The following is a 24,415-nucleotide window of genomic DNA, read 5'->3' on the forward strand; positions in this document are numbered from 1 at the left end:
TCAGCTGCAAAGGTTAGACAAAGGCTAGTGCCTTCCCACCCAAGCCTATTATTAATGCAATAGCTGATATTATATTAGGAAGGGATAGGTCTTGTACAGAGAAAGAAATGTAGCCGTAGCTGGTTTGGTTCAGTGGATAGAGTGTGGGGTTCAATTCCAGTTAAGGACACCTTGGTTTCAGGCTCCTCCCTGGCCCTGGCCCTGGTAGGCCTCACACAGAAAGCAACCAATTGCAACCAATCAATGTGCTTCTCTCACATCAATATTTCTCTCTGTCTACTCCTCTCTCTAAAAATCAATAGAAAAATATCCTTGTGAGGATTAAAAGAAAAAAAAACAGACAAAGAAATATAGTCTTTTTGTTTCAATTACAATTTACATTCAATATGGAGGTTCCAAAACATAAACATAAAAATGAAACTGCCTTATGACCCAGTGATTCCACTTCTGCATATATATCTGAAGAAACCCAAAAACATTCAAGAATATATGCACCCCTAGGTTCATTGCAACATTATTTGCAATAGCCAATATATGAAAACAACCTAAGTACTCATCAATAGATGAGTGGATAGCCCAGCCAGTGTGGCTCAGTGGTTGAGTGTCCACCTGTGAACCAGGAAGTCATGGTTTGATTCCTGGTCAGGGCACATGCCCAGATTGTGAGATGGATCCCTAGTTTGGGGCTTACAGGAAGCAGCTGATAGATTATTCTCTCTAATCATATATATCTCCCCCTCTCTTTTCCTCTCTGAAAACAATAAAAACATATTTTTAAAAATAGATAAATGGATAAATAAAGTAGCCTTGAGAAAACAACTTGGAATGTGATTATTAGCACACAGAACTTTCTGGAAGTAAATAAGAAACCTATTAAACATTTTAGAAAATTGTGTTGCCAAAGAAACCATAAGCCTGGCTTGTAGAAGCCTGTGATTGTGTTTAGGTGTGGATATTTTTTATTTACCATATTTGGAGTCTGTTGAGCTTTTCTGATGTATAGATTAATGTTTCACATTAAATTTAGAAAGGTTTTGGCCATAATTTCTTCAAGCATTTTTTCCTACTTCTTTCTCTCTCTCCTGTACTTGGACTACCATTATGCATTCTACACATATACCATTATGCACTCTACATATATACCATTATGAATATGGACTACATAATTGATATTATCCAGTATGGAGAAAAGAAAGAAGAATAAACAGAGACCCAGAGACCTGTAGGTCATCATAAACACATCAACATATGCATAATAGTGAGTCCCAGAAGAAAAGGAGAGAAAGAACTGAAAGAATATTTGAAGACATAATGTTCAAAACCTCCCCAAATCATACTGAATGGTAAATGGTAAAAATTTTCCCAGCCAGCATGGCTCAGTGGTTGAGCCTCGACCTAGGGACTAGGAGATTACAGTTCTATTCCCAATCAGGGCACATGCCCAGGTTGTGGGTTTGATCCCCTGTATGGGGCATGCAGGAGGCAGATGAATGAGTCTCTTTTATCACTGATGTTTCTCTCCTTCTCCCTTCCTCCCTGAAATCAATAAAATATAATATATTTTTAAGTCTTCCCAAATTTGCTTAAAAACATTAATCTACTTACCCAAGTAGCAGATTAGGTTCCAAGTAGAATAAACTGAAAGAGATCCACACCTATATACTTCATAATCAAACTGCTGAAAGACAAAAAGAGAATATTGAAAACAATAAGGGAGATGTAACTCCAGGTTACAAGGTATCCTAAATAGGATTAACACCTGATTACTAATCAGAAATCCTGCAGGCTGGAAGTTGTGGAGTGTCATATTCAAAATACTAAAAAACAACAACTGACAACCAAGAATTCTATATCAAGCCAAACCATCCTTCAAAACTGAAGGGAAACTCAGGACATTCCTAAATAAACAAACATGGAGAAAATTCATCACTAGCAGACCTGCACTAAAAGAAATACTAAGGGGAGTCCTTCTGAATAAAAACTACACTGCTACCATTTCTCACTATCAGATTAGCCAAACTTCACAAGTTTTACAATACACTGCATTGGTGAGGCTTTCCGGAAGCAATGATTGCATACATTGCTGATGGGAATGAAATATAGTACATTCCCTATAGAGGTAAATACAGCAATATCCAACAAATTATAAATACAGGGTATCCAAAAAAAATGGGAATACTCTAACAGTTGATAACTCAGATTTTAAAATGAAATGTATTTGAATAAACACTGCCTTTATAATTATTTAAAGTTTGTTTATTCATTTTTGGACACCCTATGTATTTATGCTTTGACCAGCAATTCCATACCTAAGAATTTATTCTCAAAATACATCTTCAACTTGCTCTTTTCCACAGTCAGATTTTTCACTTCACTTTTATCCATTTTCTAGCTTCCCTCTTCAACTGTTTCATAGACTTCAATGTATTCCTATTGTACACCTTTGCTATTTTGGAAATTCTCCCTACCCACTAATCAAGTTCTCCTCTAAATTTTTCTTTCAGATCATGCCTTTAAAATAATTATATTTGATATTTCATCAATATAACTATTATTACTACAGCTATGGTGAGTTTCAACAGCCTTAAATATTAACAATTATATATGATTAATTATAAATAATAGTTAATTATTATTAGCTACACTAATCTCCATTTACTGTGTAAGCAATTTTTATTTTTTAATAATTGTTTTCTGTAACTTGGGTAATTTTCTTTGTTAAAGATTTTCTTAGTCCACTCAGGCTACCATAACAAAGTGCCCTAGACTGGGTGGCTTAAACAGTATATATTTATTTTCTCATAGTTCTGAAGTCCAAAATCAAGATGCTAGTACAATTAGTCTCTTGTGGAAACGCTTCCTTTCTGGTGAGAGAGAAAGATCTTTGGTGTCTTACCTTAAAGGGGCACCAATCCCAACATGAGGGCCCCACTCTTAAGATCTCATCTACCCTAATAACCCCTCATCTTAGCTCCATCTCTAAATACCATCACATTGAAGGTTAAGTCTTCAACATACGAATTTGGGGTGGAGAGAGAGACATAATTCAGTCCATAGCAAAGACCTGACCTGGGTATAATTTTAACATATGCTAGGATATGGGATGCCATTTGGATATTATTCTTAATCTTGGTGGTAAAATGGAGAGATTAAAAACATATCCTTTAATTTGTAATGTATATCTCTATTAGAAACTTTGAATATAATTTCATTGTTTAATGTTTTCTTTGAAGAAATGTTTACAAACAATAAAAATTTTGATAATAAAATATAATAATTTGAACATTTGAAATATATAAATAAATATTATAGCAAATAAGTGAAAATTTGATGGCAATTTTATCAAATGTAATGGTGTGTCAAACACTTTCTTCCTTCTAGTTCTTAAATTCTCATGTTAACATATTAACCATGGCACCATCTTGTGGATATTTTATCAAACAGCTGAACTGTGCAAACATTTATATGGAAATATGGAAAATGAAGTTATTTATGGAAAAACAAATGAAAATTTTAAAAATTGAAGTTTAAGTAAATAAAATAAAATGTTGGCAAGTAATCTTCCTCAATCTCTTTCAATGGGTTTCAAATATGTAAGTAAATTCTTGAACCAGTTCCAGCATTATTTTTTTTTCTTTTTAAAGTATTTCTGCATTAATGCTTATGAAAATTTCAAACTGGCCAGTTGATTCTGAATATATAGATTACATTTTAGTCTGACACATTTTTGTATGTATAGTGCATACGTATGTTAATATATAAATATAAATGTGTGTATGCTACTGTAATTATATACTGATTTAACTTCAGGATCTGTTAAAACATGGAAATCGATACAGAGTAGGTTTTTAAAAAGAAAAAAAATGTTTTGGAAATTTAAGTTTAATAACTCAAGGATACTATTATTTCTATTTTGCAGATAAGGAAGGAAACGGAAACGCTGAGTTGTTCGATAACTTATCAAGTTCACGTAGCTAGTAAGTAGTCCTAAATGTATGGTAACTCAAGACTTCAAAGCCCAGATTCCTTTTATATATTTTTTATTGATTGGTTTGAGAGAGAGAGAGGAAGGGACAAAAATGGAGAGAGAAACATGGATTTGGTATCCCACTTCTTTATGCATTCATTGGTTGATTCTTGTATGTTACCTTTCCAGGGATTCAACCTGCAACCTTGGTGTATGGAGATGACACTCTAAGAGCTAACCAATCCCATAGGTTTAAAGTCATTATTTATGAGTGAGGACTTACTACTGCCAATTTTTTAATTGTTTTCTGTTTTGTAGGTTTTTTTAATCTCTCTTTCTCTTTCTTGCTGTCTTCCTCTGTGATTTGTTGATTTTTGTAGTGATATGATTTGATTCTTTCTCCTTTTTCTTTTGTGTATATACTACAGGTATTTTCTTTGTGATTACCGTGAGGCTTACTTCAAGTATCATATAATTATAAGTCTATTTTAAACGGATAACAACTTAACTTCAATCATATACAAAACTACATTCTTGCTTCTCCCCCTATATGTTATTGATGTTACTCTTTACATTTTTTGTATTGTGTACCATTAATAAATGTATTTATAGCTATTTGTGTGACTTTTGCTTTTAACTTTTACACTAAAGCAGAAATGTTTTACACATCACCATTATATTATTAGTTTTCTGTACTTTGTCTATATATTTACTGAACCAGTGAGTTTTACACTTTCATGGTGCTATTTTTAGCATCCTTTCATTTCAAGTTATAGAATTGTCTTTAGCATTTCTTATAAGGCAGATCTAGTGGTGATGAACTCCCTCAGCTTTTGTTTGAGAAAGTATTTTTCCTTCATTCTGAAAAACCATGTTCTTGGTTTACAGGTTTTGTTCTTTTAGCACTGAATATACCATCCCACTCTCTTCTGGCCTGCAAGGTTTCTACTGAGAAATCTGGTGATAGTGTTATGGGGGCTTCCTTTTACATATTGAGTCACTTTTCACTTGCTGCCCTAAAAAATCTTTGCCCTTAAATTTGATCATTTGATTATAATGTGTCTCAAAGCAGACTTCTCAGTGTTCTTTCTACTTGGGATTCATGCATCTGGATGTAAATTTCCCTCTCCAGATGGGAAGTTTTCACTTATATATTTAAATAAGCTTTCTGCCTCTTTATCTCTCTTTTTTTTCTTATTCTTGGACTTCTTAATGATATATATTATCTGTCCCATAATTCCCTCAGACTTTCTCTACTCTTTTTCTTTTTTCTTTTTAAAAAAAATATATTTTATTGACTTTTTACAGAGAGGAAGAGCAAGGGATGGAGAGTTAGAAACATCTATGAGAGAAGAATCATCGATCAGCTGCCTCCTGCACATCCCCCACTGGGGATGTGCCTGCAACCAAGGTATATGCCCTTGACCAGAACCGAACCCGGGATCCTTAAATCTGCAGGCCGACACTCCATCCACTGAGCCAAACCAGTCCCAGCTCTCTACTCTTTTTCATCCTTTTTTCTTTTTTGCTCCCTTAACTGAATAATTCCAAATGGTCTACCTTTGAGTTTGCTGATTCTTTTTTCTGTTTGGTCAAGTGTAATGTTGAACACCTCTGCTGATTTTCTTTTAGTGCAATTATTATATTATTCAGCTCTAGATTTTTTGTTTGGTTCTCCTCTATTGTTTTTATCTCTATTAATATTTGCATTTTGTTTATGTATCATTTCCTGGTTTTATTTAATTTTCCTAAACTTGTATTTTTACCTGTGTTTTCTATAATTCTGAGCTTTTAAAAAACAATTATTTTGAATTATTTGTCAATAATTCAGAAATCTCCATTTTTAAGTGTTTGTTATTGGAGATTTAGGTGTGTGTGTGTTTTTTAATTGTATGTATTTTCCTGATTCTTCATTGATGCCTGGACATTTTAAAAAACAATCCCCTCTCCTAGACTATACACACTGGTTTTGACTGGGAAAGATCTCCATCACTCCTCCTGGCTAGAGATTTTGGGACTTTGTTTTTAGCTTCCCCAGGCATCCAGTCTTTTCTTTTTTTCCCTAGAGCTCACAATCTCTTGTACCCTCTGGTGCCCGACTATGTCAGTGCTCTGTGTGAAATGAGACAGAAACCAGCACTTGGGTGATGCATTAAAAGACTGGCTCCTTTGGGGGCATGCTCACTCTTTCTTATCCAGAGCCACGCCAGTTGCAGGAATGTATCCATTTCCTTAGCTATCCAAAGCATATACCAGTTCTTCCAGTGCTCTGTGTGACATGAGACAGAAGCTGGTGCAAGTACACTGGAAGGCCCCAATCTCTCTCCCTCACCCCAAAGTAGGAGTCACAACTTAACGGTGCTAAGCTGTGATACTGAAAAAGTGAAATTGCTCTTTTCACCCATTCCTCAACTGACCGGCTTTGTGTTTGTGTGGAGTGCTGCAACTTCTTAACTGGATTCTGTACTTCTCATAAAGGTATTTTGTTACATAATTGTTAAATTTGTGCATCTGTAGGGAATAAAGGGCTAACATATCCTATTTTTCCACCTTGCTGATGTCACTCCAAGTCTTTTAGACACAAATTCTCTGATCCATGTATTATGAAGATAAATGTACTAGAAGTTTAACAGAAAATGTTCAGTTTTGTTCTGTGTTACGTATTCATTAAGGACACTGTAGCTATCATATATAAGTACATAGTTCCTTACAAATTTCTCCAACTCTTTTTTTGAAAAATCTAAAGTTAAATCACAAAAGTATTTTCTGGTCTATAATATTTTTAAAAATATTCTGAAACTAATTTTTCCCCTTAAAAGGCTTTAATCAACAGTTCACAGAAAGACAAAACACACTAGTAAAAAAAAAAAAATAAGAAAGAAAGAAAAAGAAACATCCTTATAATAAGAAAAATAAATTAGAACTACTGTGAGAGATATATCATGTTTACACTGGCAAAAAGAAAAAAAATGAATACCAACTGGCAGTGTGGCTCAGTTGGTTGAGTATCATCTGAGGTTTCTGGTTCGATTCCAGGTCAGGACACATGCTCAGGTTTCAGGCTCAAGACCTAATAGGGGGTGTGCAGGAGGCAGCTGATTGATGCTTTTCACTCATCAGTTTTTCTCTCTCTAAAATCAATAAAAAATATGTAAAATAAATACCATGTTCTTGAGGATATGGGAAAATAGAGGCACTCTCATAAATTGTTTTAATTGAGCATTTTATATTATTTCATTTTCTCTTTCTTAGCAATCAATTATACTTTTTTTTTTTTAAAATTTCATGCACAAGAGCTTGGAATATATATTTACAACTAATTCAACTCCACTTTAAAATAACACTATAACACTTCATGCGTAGTGTGACTACAATATAGTAAAATAATTCTAATCACTCCCTCCCATTCCTTATATCACTGTTATCATTTATTTTACTTACGTATAAGCATACACACACACATATAAAAAATTTAATACATTTGACTCATTTTGAACAAAATGATATATGTTGGATCAATTGAGAATAAGAAAAGTAAAAGTTTTTATTCCTTACTTCTTTTAAATATTTTTTCTTTTTAATTACAGTTGACATACAATATTATATTCGTTTTATGTGTATACCCCAGTGATTAGGCATTATATAACTTTCTAAGGGATGATCCCGATTATTCTCATACCCATCTGACACCATACATAGTTATTAGAATATTATTGACTATACTCCCTATGCGGTACTTTACATCCCCATAACTATTCTATAACATCCTATTTGTACTTCTTAATCTTCTCATCATTTCACCCATCCCCCACAACACCCTCTAATCTGGCAGTTGTCAAAATGTTCTGTATATCTGAATCTGTTCTGCTTGTTAATTTTGTTTTTTCAGATTCAATTGTTATAGATATATATTTATTACCATTTTATTGTTAATAATTTTGATCTTTTTATTTTTCTTCTTCTTAACATTCCATGTAATACTGGTTTGGTGGTGGTCACTCCTTTAGCCTTTTCTTGTCTGAGATGCTCTTTTTTTATTATTATTATTCTAAATGACAGCTTTGCTGGTAAAGTAATTTTGGTTGTAGGTCCTTGCTTTTCATAACTTTGAATATTTCTTGCCAATCCCTCTGGCCTGTAAAGTTTCTGTTGAGAACTCAGCTAACAGTCTTATGGAGTTCCCTGCTTTTCTCTAGCTGCTTTTAAGACTCTCTCTTTGTCTCAAACCTTTTGCATTTTAATGATGTGTCTTGGTGAGGGCCTCTTTGGATTCCTCTTGTTTGGGACTCTGTGCTTCCTAGACTTGTATCCGCCCCAGGTATTTGTGAGATCAGTCTCCAAGCTCTGGTTGCTCTGTGGGCTCAGAGGTGTAGCCTGCAGTTTGAAAATGCTGATTCAAGTCTTTCATGGATTCAGAGTGGAGTAGTTTCTTGCCCAGGATCACACAACCAGGACAGTCCCAGAACAACGTCACCTGACTCCCAGACTGGTCTTTTTCTTCGACCCCCATTAAATACTTTCACCCTTTGGGAATAAATGAATGAAGGAGTGAACAAAAATAATAATCTCTAAATGTTGAAGAATGCCAAGACTCAGTTCTTACACCACTTCTTTGGTTTTTGTTTTTTTGTTTGTTTTTTTTATAACTCCAGCCTGGACCTCTCCTTTGAACTCTAGACATAATTATCTAATTGCTTCCTTGGCATGTTTACTTACATATTTAATAGCACCTCAAAATTAATGTTAAAAACTGGGTTTAATCTGCTGGTTCTAATTGGTATTATAATTAGCCTAATTCAATAAATTAAGAACATTAGACTTTTTAACAAAGGCTGTCTTGCTTTGGGTGTTGTAAAATTGAATTTAAGAGGGTGGAAATAGTAGGGGGTAAGGGTAAGAACAAGCATGGATTTCCATTACAGACCCAGAAGCAGCCAGGAGTCTGGAGAGCAGAGGGAATGCACTGGTGCCTGGCTTGAGGGGGGAAGTGTCAGAGCAGCCTTTGCCTTCAAGAAGGGCAAAAACAGGTTCATGCAATGAAGCAACACTACAGTCCTGGTGCCTGCTGAGACAGACCTCTTATAAGTGGTATTAAAAATACGCCAGTCCTGTGCTGGTTCAAAATGAAGTGGAGCCATAAACTGTCCAGCTGTATACACAGGATGACCTTGGTTACAATGAAAAAGATTGGGGCTTTGCAACTGAATCTCTAAAATTTCAAATTGTGTTTTAATGGAAATCTATTTTCAAGACAACTTTGTGCTCTGGTAAACCTGGCAATGGAGCAGGAAGGTAGCACAGGCTGTACTAGGGGGCTGGCTGGATTTACAGTGGAAAAAAACCCCACAAAAACTGGGCTTGATATACACCCTCAAACCAACTCCTCCTGGCAGCGCCACACTTCCAGTTATACAGACAAAAACTTGGTGTCACCTTCCTAGTACTCCTTTATTGAATATCTCATATTCAATTAGATAGCAAATCCTGTTGGCTCCATCTTTAAAATATATTCATACTTTTATCATTCTTACAATCTCCAATGTGTTTTTTTAATCTTTATTGTTGAAAGTATCACATATAACCCCTTCTCTTCTCCCCCTACCCCCCGCATTGACCTATTCTAGCCCTCCCTCACCCCCCAGCCTATATAATAAAAGGCTAATATGCAACTTGACCGGACAGCAAATGGTTGTTCACTATGATGCGCACCAACCACCAGGGGACAGATGCACAACACAGGAGCTGCCCCCTGGTGGCCGGTGCACTCCCACAGGCGGAACAATCTCCAATGTTACCACCCTGGTCCAAACTGCCATCACCTATCATCTTAACTATTTTAATATTCTCTCCTAAGTGATGTCTTTGCCTCTGCTTTTGTTACCTCACCCCCAACCTCCCAGAATGTATTCCCTTTTTTTTTTTAATTAATAAGAATTTTTTTTAATGAACAATATTTTTCATAATCATGTCTGTAAAATGTCTGGATCAGTCAATGTTAGGAGAGAAAATTTAGTTACTAGATAATAGAGCCAGAATGTATTCTCAATACACCATCCAGAGTAATCCTGTTTACCTGCATTTAGTCAGATAATGTCATTTCTCTTTTCAAAACACACCAATGGATTTCCATCACACTCAGAGTAAAATCTAAGTCCCTAATATGACCTAGATAGCTTTCACCCATTGTACCCCAAAAGTGTCTGGAGACGCAAGGGGAGGACCTTCCCCACACGCCACTATGAAAACAACGACATGTTTTTCCTAAGTGGCAGCCCCTGACCAACTTTAAAATCATTTTTCGTGAGAATTTTCATCTGAAAATGTTCAAGAACACCTGAATTGTGAGTGATGTATTTATTTTTATAATATTCATTGCAAATTGTTTTTTTTAAAAATAAATTCAAAATATTGTGGCGTGTGGAGATGGTTTCCGTTTTGGACGCATGGTAGTTAATTGGTCATGATCTGGATCTTCCCCCCCACCTTATACTCAACAATTCTATCTTTTTCTCACTTTGCTCCAGCCGCAATGCCCTCCTTGCTATTCCTTGACACAGCAAAGCTGCCTCTATTATGTGATTTCAGTTCTGTTCTTAGAAAACTAGTCTCAAATAGTAAAATCCAATGATAATGAGCCCTACAATCAGATTATCTGAACATAACACAATTGGCCATTGTTTCCCTCAGTCTTGGTTCTAAAAAAAAAAAAAAAAAAAAAAAAAAAAAAAAAAAAAAAAAGGATGGATAAGCTAAAGTTCTTATTTTGTGTGAGAGGAGTGGTGATGGGAGGAATAGGAAGCTAATACGGATAGAAGGCAGGAGTCATATAAGGAAAAAACATTTAACACCATCCAGAAGATCAATTATGCAGAGAGTGGGGTCTCCACAGTCCGACATTCTCCTGACCCCATCTCCCTAGATCAGCCAACAAATTGGGTGCCAACAAAAGAGGAGATTCCTGGAATCACTGCAGCTGCCCAGAAGTCCTAAACATAGAACCCAGGATCATTTCTGTCAGAAATAAATCCAGAATTTCAGCCAGAATAAACAACTGCCAGCACGACAGCCTGTGTCTGGATGGATGTGAATGGTGTAAGCAGACCTCTCTATGGGCTACTAGCTACGCAAGCGTGCCTCCATTTCATTTCATATGTCTCGTAATAATATAACTTGTATTTTATGAAATTAAAAATTTGGGAACCTTCTTGTTTCACATCAAAATAGGGTTTTTAATTATATTCCAAATAGTCTTATTATAAGACTGTCCAGAAAGCTTATCACTTGTTCCAGGTAGTCACTTGTTCCAAATGTGCGGTAATTTTTTCCCCTTCTGATACACTCATCAGAGTAGCTCCCCTGACAAGTGGCACCAGTGTCTCCTAATTTTAAATCACAAGGTAAGTAAACAGTAACATTATAGTCTCCTCACTTTCTCATCAGATTCTTCCCATGAAACATCATGTGGCAAATACAATAACCTCATTTCTATATGAGTGACAAATACCGTATTTTCCGGCATATAAGATGACCCCCTAATTTTACAGTTAAAACATAGGTTTAGGCCTATATTCGCTGTATAAGACTACCCCCCACTTCCGAGGCAACACCAGTTCTTTTTTTAATAGACAGCCTCTCTGACTCTGGCCAATCTGAGCAGGCTTTTTACTAGAACACAGTGTAGCTTCAGGTACAGAACATATATAATTTGTATGCATAAAAAGCCTGCTTGGATTGGCCAGAGTCAGAGAGGCGGTCTATTAAAAAAAGAACTGGTGTTGCCTCGGAAGTGGGGGGTAGTCTTATACAGTGAATATAGGCCTAAAACTACAATATGTTTTAACTGTAAAATTAGGGGGTCGTCTTATACGCCAGAAAATACGGTAATAAGACTCTTGTCACAAATGTGTCATTGGTTTAGGATAATTACCAACACTTCAAACAACAGAAAAACAATGTATAAAACAGAAAAAAGCATAGCCAAAATGGTCTTGTACCCTTGTACAAGACCTTTAGTTCAGAGTCTCCTTGTCAACCCAAATTAGCACCTTTGATGCTCCCTCTCTTTGGTGTCGTAAGGCCTAAGATGCTCACATTCTTCTCTTCTGAAGGTGTTGCTCCTCCTGAGGATTTTCCGAAGTAGTACAGTGTCCTTAGTTAACTTATATATTACCACTTCTTTTATGCCCACAAGCCTGATTTCTAGCGGTTCAAAAAAATGACAGTAACCTCTAAAAGCTGTTAACCTGAAGCTACCTTCTTGAGGCTGGTGTCCTCCTATTTAGATGGGCAGTCTTCTAGGTAGGGGGCGACAGCAGAGTGGTTGAAGCCCCAGCTATAGACAGATATGGTCATTTGACAAAAATGAAAATTACCTCCTTGCCATGCCCAACAGTGTGGACACAGGCTATCCCTGAGTCTCTTTTCCACACCCACCATCTTTCACCTGCTCCTTTCTCCATTTCTTAGTTACACCAGGTCTAGGGATAATCAGGGTCTCAACGAGTGGCTCAGCAATTTCAAACAAGATAATCTCTGGTTCCCAGTTTAAGGGGAAAAGAGAACAGCTTGGAAAAACTCAGTTCAGGAAACTAGCATCTAATACCACCATGTTGCATACATAGAAACAAAGTTTACAATATAATGTATATATTAAAATGTCAAGTAGTGGTATGCATATTGTGAGTGCTATAGAAGTTCAGAAGACAGCTGCATAATAATGGAGTGGGATTATGAGGGGAAACTGTTAGCTCGGTCTTAAAGGGAAGGTTAAAATGGAAAGAAGAGATAGACAAAAGTATGATTAGGAAAATCAAGATGGAAGTCATAGTATAAATGTTTTGGGAGACAAATTTAACTAAAGTCAAGTGAAACATATCTGTAGAGATCAGACAGTAGAGGGTTTTGAATACCATGGAAGATTTTTAAACAGGAAAGGCAAAATGCCCAAAGCAGTATTTTACAAAAATTAATCTGACATGGGTGATTAGAACAGCCTGAAAGGGGAAAAGAAAAAACAGTAATAACACTATCACAGTATTTCAGGCATAAAGTACTAAGGATCTGAACATCTGGGATGGAAAAGACGTGGATTTCATATACATCACTAAGAAATAATAAACAAAACTAGGTCACTGAATGAGAGAGTAGAAGGTAAGGTGAAGGATGGAATAAATATGGCTCAGGCTTATACTGGATAACTATTGTATTAGAATTATACTTGCATTAACACAAAGAAGCCTTGTGAGCTTCTTTATCTTAAATTTTCTTTTATTTTTATGTTAAAAATATTTTTCTTTTATTGATTTCAGAGAGGAAGAGAAAGGGAGAGAGAGTAGAAACATCAATGATGAGAGAGATCAGCTGCCTCCTGCACTGGGGATCAAGTCTGAAACCTGGACATGTGCCCTGGCCAGGAATTGAACCATGACCTCCTGGTTCATAGATCAAGATTCGACTACTGAGCCATGCCAGCCAGGCCTTTATATTAAATTTTCACCAGGGTTCTTGTGAGATATATATATATATATATATATATATATATATATAGCCTCCCTGAGATGTTCATGTCTTTTTTTTTTTTTAATATATTTTATTGATTTTGTACAGAGAGGAAGGGAGAGAGATAGAGAGTTAGAAACATCGATGAGAGAGTCATCGATCAGCTGCCTCTTGCACACCCCCTACTGGGGATATGCCCGCAACCAAGGTACATGCCCTTGACTGGAATCGAACCCGGGACCCTTCAGTCCCCAAGCCGACGCTCTATCCATTGAGCCAAACCGGTTTCGGCTAGATGTTCATGTCTTAATGTGTTACCTTGCATGGCAAAAGGGACTTTCAAAATACGATTAAATAAGGATATTATAATGAGAGAGATTATGCTGGTTTATCCAGAAAACAAACAAACAAACAACAACACAACATGGACTCATAGTGTGAGGCAAGAAGGAAAATTTTTTTAAATTATTATTTTCTTAAATATATTTTATTGATTTTTTTTTTTTTTACAGAGAGGAAGGGAGAAGAGAGAGATAGAGAGCTAGAAACATCGATGAGAGAGAGACATCGACCAGCTGCCTCCTGCACACCCCATACCAGGGATGTGCCCGCAACTAATGTACATGCCCTTGCCCGGAATTGAACCTGGGACCTTTCAGTCCTCAGACCGATGCTCTATCCACTGAGCCAAACCAGTTTCAGCAAGAAGGAAATTTTTTAAAAATCATGACAAAAGCAGAGGAACACAAGGCTAAGTAATGCGGGGCCAGGAGCCAAAAAATGATAGTAACCTCTAGAAGCTGTTCACCTCAAAAGGCAAAAGTGAGCGGCAAAAAGTATTTATTTGAGATCCAAAAAAACAGTAGCTATTCAGGAAGCACTGATTCAGGCGGAAGCCCAAATACTGTTCCAATTTAGAGAGGAGGCAAGGAGTATTTATGAGAAAGGAAAGGGGAACAATTACATCAATTGAAGGAAGGTACTTCTATTGATGCAGATAAGCTATCACAGTGACACTAATTCTAAACAATGTTTGTTTTTCTTTCTCAATTGCAGTTTACTTTCAATAGTATTATTTTGTGTTGGTTTCAGTTGTACAGCTTAGTGGTTAGACAATAACATACTTTATATAGTCTTTCCCTCAACCTTTCCCATACCCAACTGGAACCATAAATAGTCATCACGATATTTCAGACTATATACCCTATTCTTTACTTTATATCCCCATGATTATTTTATAACTCCCAATTTGTGCTTCTGAATTCCTTCACGTCTTTCTCCCAAATCCCACTGTCTCCCTCCCCTCTGGAAACCACCAGTCTGCTACTCCTCTCTATGTCTAGGAGTCTGTTTTAATTTTTTTTTGCTTGTTCATTTTGTTCTTTAGATTCCACAAATGTGAAATCATATAGTATTTGTCTTTCTGTTACTGACTTATTTCACTAAGTATAATACCCTTTAAGTCCATCCATTCTGTCACAAAAGGTAAGATTTCATTCTTTTTTTTTATGGCCGAATACTATTCCATTGTTTGTCTGTAATACCACTTTTTTATCCACGCATCTATGGATGGACAGTTGGGTTGCTTTCATATCTTGGCTATTGTAAATAACACTGCAATGAACATGGGGGTGCTTATATTCTTTCAAATTCATCTTTTGGGTTTCTTTGTTTTTATACCTAGAAGTGGAATCACTGGGTCATATGCTGTACACCTGAAACCAATAAAAAAAAAAAAAAAATACTGAGCCGAAGCTGGATTGGCTCAGCGGTAGAGCATCAGTCTGCAAACTGAAAGGTCCCAGATTTGATTCCAGTCAAGGGCATGTTCATTGGTTGTGGGCACATCCCCGGTAGGGGGTGTGCAAGAGGCAGCTGGTCAATGTTTCTCTCTCATCGACGTTTCTAGCTCTATATCTCTCTCCCTTCCTCTGTAAAAAATCAATAAAATATATTTTAAAAGAAATACTACTGAAAGTAAACTGTAATTGAGAAATAGAAATATATATAAAGAAAAGGTTAAAAACTAAAGAAAGAAAAACTTGAAGATTTACAATAGAATTTAAATTATGTAGCTAAAAGTGACTTTTAGCCAGAAAATAAATATCTGAACACACTACAATGTTGGATTTGGCACAGGCTGCTCCTCTTAAAAGGCCAGCACACAAGCTGAACTTACAAGCTACCACTTCCTCTGAGCTCCAAGGCCTGGCGAGGCTCTGGGGACCCAGACACATAGGAGGAGAAACTGGACTGTTGGGATGGGGACAAGAATTCAGGGTGGCTTTCTTCCAGACAGAGGTGCTCCCACCAATTGTTGTTCCTGTGCTGGTACTGGCAGCCATTTGTTTGCTCCACCCTAATGATTTCCTGAGACACCACCTCATCCAATTCACAACCCAACCCAAGCTGTGCTCATGTGCTTTTGCATATGAATTGCCTGTCCTTGCTCAGGCTAAAGCCTATCAAACAAGCTGCAACTGGGTCATGGAACCCCAAACTATCAATAAAAGGCCCAAACCCTGGCACCAGCACCAGCCTGTCTTGCTTCATAGCTGGACCTTGTCTGGGCACTTGCAAACCTAATACAAAGAGGAGGAATCTGCAGATCTCTCTGTGGCTCCTGCTGGGTGGCCCCAGACAGTGGCTGACTTTGAACCTCCCTGGAGACCCAAGATCCAATGTACCTAGTGGTCAGTGTCAGACCATACCAGATTACAACTCTACACATCCCTAGATGACACACTCAAGGAGCAGACTCAGTGAGCACCAAAACTCCACTGAAGCAAGCCCTGCTCCATAAGGATGTCTCCTGCAAGAAGCTTTCCCACTGTAGTTGCAGCTGGTCCCCATAGCCAACTGGCTTGGGGGTCAATTACTCCCAGTGACACCAACAGCAATCAAGGTTCAACTACAACAAGACTGTGCACACAGCCCACAAAGAGGTGCACCTAGAGTACCCAGCTCAAGTGGCTGGGGAGGCTGAGCCCCTGGTCCCTATAGGACACATAATATACAGGGCCACTCTATCAACTCAAGGAGACTTAGCAGCTCTACCCAATACATAGAAACAAACACAGGAAGCAGCCTGTTCCAACAAAATGCAGAAACAAAAAAACATGTCACAAATGAAAGAAATGGAAGAAAGCAAAACTACTGGATGTAGAGTTCAAAACCACACTTATAAGGTTACTCAAGAATCTTCTAGAAACCTCCAAGTGACTTAGTCAGACTTTCAAGGATCTTAGTGAGAATGTTATATAATATATATATATATTATATATATATAATATATAATTATATAATATATATATTATATATTATATATTTATTTTATTTTATTTTTTATTTTAATATATATTTTATTGATTTTCCACAGAGAGAAAGGGAGAGGGATAGAGAGCTAGAAACGTCGATGAGAGAGAAACATCGACCAGCTGCCTCTTGCACACCCCCTACCGGGGATGTGCCCACAACCAATGTACATGCCCTTGACAGGAATCAAACCTGGGATCTTCCAGTCCGCAGACCGACACTCTATCCACTGAGCCAAACCGGTTTCGGCTGTATATATATATATATATATATTTTAAAGGATCAGTCAGAAATTAAGCATACACTGACTGAAATAAAGAATAATATACAGGGATTCAATAATTTGAAATACGAGGAAGCAAAAAACACCTAACCAGAAGAGCAAAAAGAAAAAAGAATCCAAAAATATGAAGATAGTGTAAGGAGTGACTATTACAACATCAGATAAAATGAACTTTACATCAAAAAAGGTTATAAGAGACAATGAAAAGTATTATGTATTGATAAAAGTTTCAATACTGCAAGAAAATATCTATACTAATAAAAAGATAATATGTTTATTGACCGGATGTCTTCCAGGAGCCCTTCTAGATGTCCTTCCAGACAAAACTGCAGCAGCTTTGAGGGCCGAAGAGTGACTGGCAGTGGCAGCAGCAGCGGGGTGATGGGGGTGGTGCCTTCCCCTGATTGGCCCAGTTGTCTCCCTCAGAGGGAGGCCAGACTGTGGCTTAGGCTCGCTCAAGTGGGGAGTGGGCCTAAGCCGTCAGTAGGACATGCCCTGAGGGCTCCTGGACTGTGAAAGGGGGCAGGTTGAGGGACCCCGCTCCCAAGTGCATGAATTTTTGTGCACTTGGCCTCTAGTCCTATATAATAAAGAGCTAATATGCTAATTAAACCACACAGCAGAACAACTGTCTGGACGACCTTCCAGATAAAGCCTGGACTGCAAGGGCCAGCAGGGACCACGAGGGCCAGCCAGGGCCATGAGGGCTGGCCGAGGCAGCCGGGGCTGCGAGGGCCAAACCCCTTGCAGAAATTTTGTTCATCGGGCCTCTAGTAACAATTATAAATATGTAGGTACCTAATGACATACCATCAAAGTATATGTACTAACAATAGGCCATTAAATCCTTATTGTACATCAAGAAACACTATCCACAGAATAAAAAAAAGCAACCCATAGAATGGGAGAAATATTTGTGAATCATATATCTGATATAGGATTAATATCCAGAATACATGGAGAATACCTCAAACTGAACAACAACAAAAAAAACAACAACCCATTTCAAAAATGGGTAAAGCATGTGAATAGACATATCTCCAAAGAAGATATACAAATGGCCAATAAACACATGAAAAGGTCTCAACATCAATAATTATCAGGGAAATGCAAATCATACTACAATAAAATAATACCTCATACAAATAGAATGGCTAATTAAAAAAAAAGAGAGAACAACAAGTGTTTTCAGGATATAGAGAAACTGGAACCCTTGTGCACTGTTGGTGGGAATTTAAAATGGCACGGCCACTGTGAAAAACAGTATGAAGTTTCCTTAAAAAATTACAAATAGAAGTACCATATGGTTTAGCAATTATACTTCTGGTATATACCTCAAAGATTTCAAAGCAGAATCTCAGTGCATTGTCTGTACACATGGTCATATCAGCATTATTCACAATAGCCAAGATATAGAAACAACCTAAATGGCTATCAACAGATGAATGGGTAAAGAAAATGGGGTATATACATACAATGGAATATTATTCAGTCTTAAAAGGAAGGAAATTTTGCGATATGTTGCGACATGAATGAACCTTGGTGGTGTTATGCAAAATGAAATAACAGATACAAAAAGAGAAAATACTACATGCTTCCACTTATTTGAGAAACTTAGAAAGTATAGTGGTGGTTGCCAGAGGTTATGGTGGTTGAGAATGGGGAGTTAGCTATAGAGTTTCAGTTTTACAAGATGAAAAGCATTATGGGAGTGGAGAGTAGCACATCTGCACAACAATGTGAATGTACTTAATACCACTAAACTGTACACTTAGAAATGATTGTCTTTTACCACAATTTAAAACACACACCATTAAGTCAGATTAGGTTACTCATCAGTTCAATATCCTTCCATAGTTTCCATCTCATCAGAATAAAAGTCATAGTCCTTATGATGACCCATAAGGCCCTTTATGATTTGAACTCCCTCTCTTTATCACTCCAACTTCATCTTACTATCTTCCTCTCCACACTCTGTTCCTGCCTCATTGGCCTCAGGCTTCTGCACTTGATATTCCACCAATTGGGATGCACTCCCCACAGATATTGGATTGGCTCCTTTTATCTCCTTCAGGTAAGGTCATCCTTGGCCACCCTACCTAAAATTGCAACAACCTCTACCACACATTTCCTATCTCCATTTTCTATTTTACATTTCTATTTAAAATTTATAATCTAACGTGCAACATATTTTGCTGACAGATATTTATCTTTTTATTGACTCCATATCCAAAAAGAATGCAAATTCCATGAAGAGAGGGACTTTTGTCTGATTTATCCTATGATGCACATAAAATAATAAACAAATATTTGTTGGATGAGTGAAAGAATATGGTTAAAGAAGTTAGTTAATCCACATTTTCACATATATTTTTTTAAATGATTCATCTAGCCGGGACCAGTTTGGCTCAGTGGATAGAACGTCCGCCTGCGGACTGAAAGGTCCCGGGTTCGATTCTGGGCAAGGGCATGTACCTTGGTTGCGGACACATCCCCAGTGTGGGGGGGGGGGGGGGGTGTGCAAGAGGCAGCTGATCAATGATTCTCTCTCATCGATGTTTCTAACTCTCTATCCCTCTCTCTTCCTCTCTGTGAAAAATCAATAAAATATATTTAAAATAAATAAAATAAAATAAAATGATTCATCTATTTTCACCAATCTGTATAATGTTTTTCTGAACTGTTTACAGTTTCTTAAATGCTAGCCTGGGCTTGCTAATTATAACTTAGAACTCTGCCTCCTTCTTAGATGTTCTCTTCTTCTCCTCCATACCATAAATGAGGCTAATTGAAACTAGAGGCAAAGGCCCAAAATATATAGCAGCACATAGGATTTAGATTCAGACAGACCTGGATTTACATACTCCACTTGATAGTGTAAGGTTTTTAATCTCTATGTGCATCCATTGTTGTAAAGACAGTGCTAAACAGTGAGAAAAGTATGTTAGCTTAGGAATATGAGAGTCTTGGATTCCATTGCAGCTGCAACTTTGGGCAAGTTATCTATAATAATAAAAGTGTAATATGCAAATTGACCAAACGGCCAAGCAGTAAAACAACCATCTGGACGACCTTCCGATGACCTTCTGGACGAAGCTGGGACTGTGAGGGCTGAGGCAGTAAGGGCTGCAAAGGCCTACTCTTGCCTGAATTTTGTGCACTGGGCCTCTAGTTTAATAGTTCAGTCTCAATTTCCTCATCTATAAAGGGAGGAAAATACCTCCTTTAGAGCATTCTTGTAAAAATGTACAGTAAAGCACCCGACATAGAGGTAACTAGTAAATGTTCATTTCTGTTACTAATATAGGATGGTTATTAATTTTCTGCCCAAGATAACTTCGTTCATTGGTAAGAAGGCATCCATCCTACCGTGATTATTTTTATGACTGCTATTTTCCTAACAAGTCTAGGGTGATGGTGTTTCAATATAACTAATAACTCATATCACTAGAAACCAAAACCAGAAGCATATTCCTATTAGCAAGATTTTACCCACAAATATACATCCTTAAGGGAATGGAAGGCAATAGCAAGCACTGCCAGCTTACCGCATTCCTTTTGCATCCACTTTCTGTTTTCTATTACAGGTGGAATCTCATTTTAATTAATTCCATTTTAAACATCTGCTTCTACATAGTGAGGCTATTTTTGTGTTCCAGCAGATGGCCCACAGGGACTGTGCTGTGTTGACTTGACTAAGACAAATTTTTTAAAAATGAAAATTATTTCTTTACAAGTACTGTCCATGCAGAAACAAGTATTTTAATAAGAGGTAATTATCATTTTTTGTGTTATATCCTGACGTAGGATACTTCCAAGAAAACAGAACAAGAGCTGGATGGGTGGACTGAAGGCAAAGGGACTGGAAAGCGAGGGGGAAATGGAGCAAAGCCCTCAAGTGAGATCTGCTGGAAAGTACAAGCCTTAAGCCAGAATTCAACTTATAAACATAATCCCCTTCCTTCCAAAGGGTATTTCACATACTATCTCTTCTACAAAGCTTTCCAATTTCCTTTAAACACATAACTCAGTTCTCTATATCTCCTGTATTCCCACTTGTTCTGAATCTGAGTAGCAGCACTTACCAGTGTTCATCTTATACCTTTAAAGATACTAGTCATTGTTTTATGCACTGTCACTTTTCCCTACCGAGACTATAAGATCAGATCTCTAAGACAAAGACTGATTCAACTTCCTATGCCCAATACCTAGTACAGAGTCTAATACATAACAGACATTTAATAAATTATAATTGAATTTAATATATGTGAAGTTTTAATATGCTTGAGTTGAGTATTTTTTTTTTTTATTGTCTTAGATGCTCCTTGAGAACAAAAATAAATGTTTCATTTCCATGGGATTTGACATACAAATGCTCATTGCCACGTGTTGGTTTAACAAAATTATTGAAATCAGTATCCCAAACTTGGCACACACAAAAAAAAGAAATCAAACTTTTGACCTGTAATTTCTTTCAGGACTTGGATGCATAAATAAATCAACTATATGCTGCGGAGTTAAACAGTAATACCATGTTTCCCCGAAAATAAGACATCCTCCGAAAATAAGACCTACTTACAGGTTTCCTTCTGAGTGAAATATAAGGCATCTCCCGAAAATAAGCTCCCCCCACCCCCCAGGCTAAACATGAGGAATTTGGTCCACTGATTCTGAAAGAAATGGAGTCACAAGAAATTCACCAGGAAATTCAGGAATTGGATTGTTATGATGGTGTTCCAGAAGATGATGACATGATTCTCATTGAATAAATGAGTAAATTCTTGATACTGTAGGATTCACAGTTTGTCTGGTTTGTGTTGACAACTACCGTACTACCGTACCGTATACAGGTAATAAATTTCCTTTACTTTCATTTAACAATAAATGTGTACCGTATTCTTCTTCATGGAAAAATAAGACATCCCCTGAAAATAAGACCTAGCCCATCTTTGGGAGCAAAAATTAGTATAAGACACTGTCTTATTTTCGGGGAAACAGGGTAGTAAGTGACTAAAATATACTGTGCATGCTGGAGGAGACTGCCTATGGCTCTTCATTCTTGCTCTGGGGGAGGAGGGTGGACATCGGAGTGGGGGACAAAGGCGAAGGCTCCCAGGACAGGAACTTGGAAGGGCTTGGCACACCGAGGAGTTGTGGGGCTGCAGAAGTGGGTTACCTCCAAAGAACCAGAGACCAGCACTGGAACCGCGGAAAACAACTCCAAGGAGCCGCTGGAAGCACAGGGGAGACTTAGTGTCCTTCCCTCGGATCATGTCAACCCGCAGCTGGTGCCAACTTGAACCACCTTTCTGAATGAGGATCCTCCTTCACAGCTCCGAGCCCCAACTTCAGGGCCCTCCTCCTGGCTGGCTTCGCACCACCTGCAAGGGAGATGGGGCAGGCTTTCCGGAAGCGGAAGTGAGGCTCCAGCTTCCTGTGGCTTGGGAGAGCCTCATCTCCATCCAAGCTGTGGGGAGAGCAGCGCCACGGAGGCGGGTGGAATTTTGGTCCTCCTGCTCCTGACTTACCCTTGGCAGATCTTCTGTGTTTTTTTGCTAAAGAATGAAGAAAGTGCTAACTCTATACTGAAAAGGTTGCTCTATTTATTCTGTCCTTCCAGAATGGCCTTTGGAATAATGAGTGCACCTGTTCTCTCTCTCTCTCTCTCCCCCCACACACACATCTGAACACGTGCTAATTAAGGTCAGGAGCCTCTCCTCCTACCTTACTTTTGCAGGGGCTGCAATGGTGATGAAGTGTAAAGTGATATCTGTGACCAAGTTATTACAAAAGACTTGCTGAACCTCACAAAAGAATAAAGCATAGAAGAGAGCATCTTCCAGCAGTGGGAGCTCCTGTATTTCCTTAGAAGTGACACTTAGGGGACTTGGGTTGAAGTTGAGCCTACATAGCAAAACAGCAAGTTCTGGATTGTATGTTTGTTTGTGATGGCCTGGGCAGAGGGGAATTGAAATTAGGAGAGGATTAAAGTGGCCAAACTTCCTCTGAAGCATATCTTTTAGGTTCCATTGTTGACTGTATGTGATTTTATGAGCTTGATACATGAAGGAGTAGGCTGATGATGCTATAGATAAACGAAAAACAACCAAGGTAGGAGAGGGGCAGCAGAATTAATTCCAACTGGCTAAATATGCAACAGTTTTATAAAGAAGGTAGCATTTTTACTAAATCTTTAAAAACAGGCAAGCTCTCAACAGGAAAAACAGTGAGTGAAAAGCATTCCAGAAGAGTGGAGCTAGTTAAATGATGACCAAAGTTGGAAAACCTGGGTATATTCAGGAATTGGTAAGTATTGTGGTGTGAAAAGCATTTATATACCTCAAGCAGATGCATTGGGAGACAGTTGAGGAGAAATCTAATTTAGTAGTTAAGGTGGCAATGATGCTAAGTATTGAAGCACAGACTTGACTCCAGATCCTGTTTCTCTAAATCCTGCATTCATTCCTTAGACAATGTTGCCTGCCTGAAAATAAGGAATTAGTAATATCTTGACACCCTGTGGGCTTTCTTTATTCATAGAAAGATCTGAAATCCTATGTTAAAATTTGAACTCTAAGGAGACACTGAAACTATTTGATCAGGACTTTTTTTTCTTGCTGGGATCATGTATTTCAGTCAGCTTCAGCAGTCTTTTTCTACTGTGAATTTAACAATTCTGTTTTGTTTTTCTCTCCACGTGTGATATTTTCATTGTTCCCTTTGTAGACCCTGAGAAAAAAATACTTACTAAGAAGAGTTCCTGATGACTAAGTGGGCTCAAATTAAAAAACAAAAACAGCCTAGTAATCATTGCTATATGGGGATCTCTCACACAAATTTCACTTCAGGGAGAACCCTGCACTAAATTGCCTGTCTCCTATACTGAACCATCTGCCTGCACTGTTTTTCTGCCATCAGAGCCATCCTATATAATAAAGAGGTAATATGCAAATGGTTATTACATCCTGATGCATGATGACCAATCAGCAGGAGGGAGGGCAGCAAGCTACTTGTGTATGGATTCCTGCTCAGGGATACTAGTTCCTTATAAAATATCATAGTTCCTGGATTCCTGTTTCAAGCAATAGGACTGTTGCATTCCCCAACCAATCAGAGCTGAGCAGCTTCAACCATCCAGAGTGGCTCTATTCTGGCCAATCAGGAGAGTGCCTTTTGGACCAATCAAACTGTTAAGATTTTGGAGTCTTAATTTGCATGAGGACAGAGCAATCCTGAACCAGGGTTGGAGACTTCTGTCTATTTAAGCCAGCTTCCCTCTGACTTGGACTGAAAAATGCATTTCTCTGGCTGGTGTCTTGTCAGCGTGGAGCAGACTACACGAGCTGAGCCAC

The sequence above is a fragment of the Pipistrellus hanaki genome, assembly GCF_964339955.1.
Source record: "Pipistrellus hanaki genome assembly, chromosome: 2".
NCBI lineage: Eukaryota > Metazoa > Chordata > Mammalia > Chiroptera > Vespertilionidae > Pipistrellus > Pipistrellus hanaki.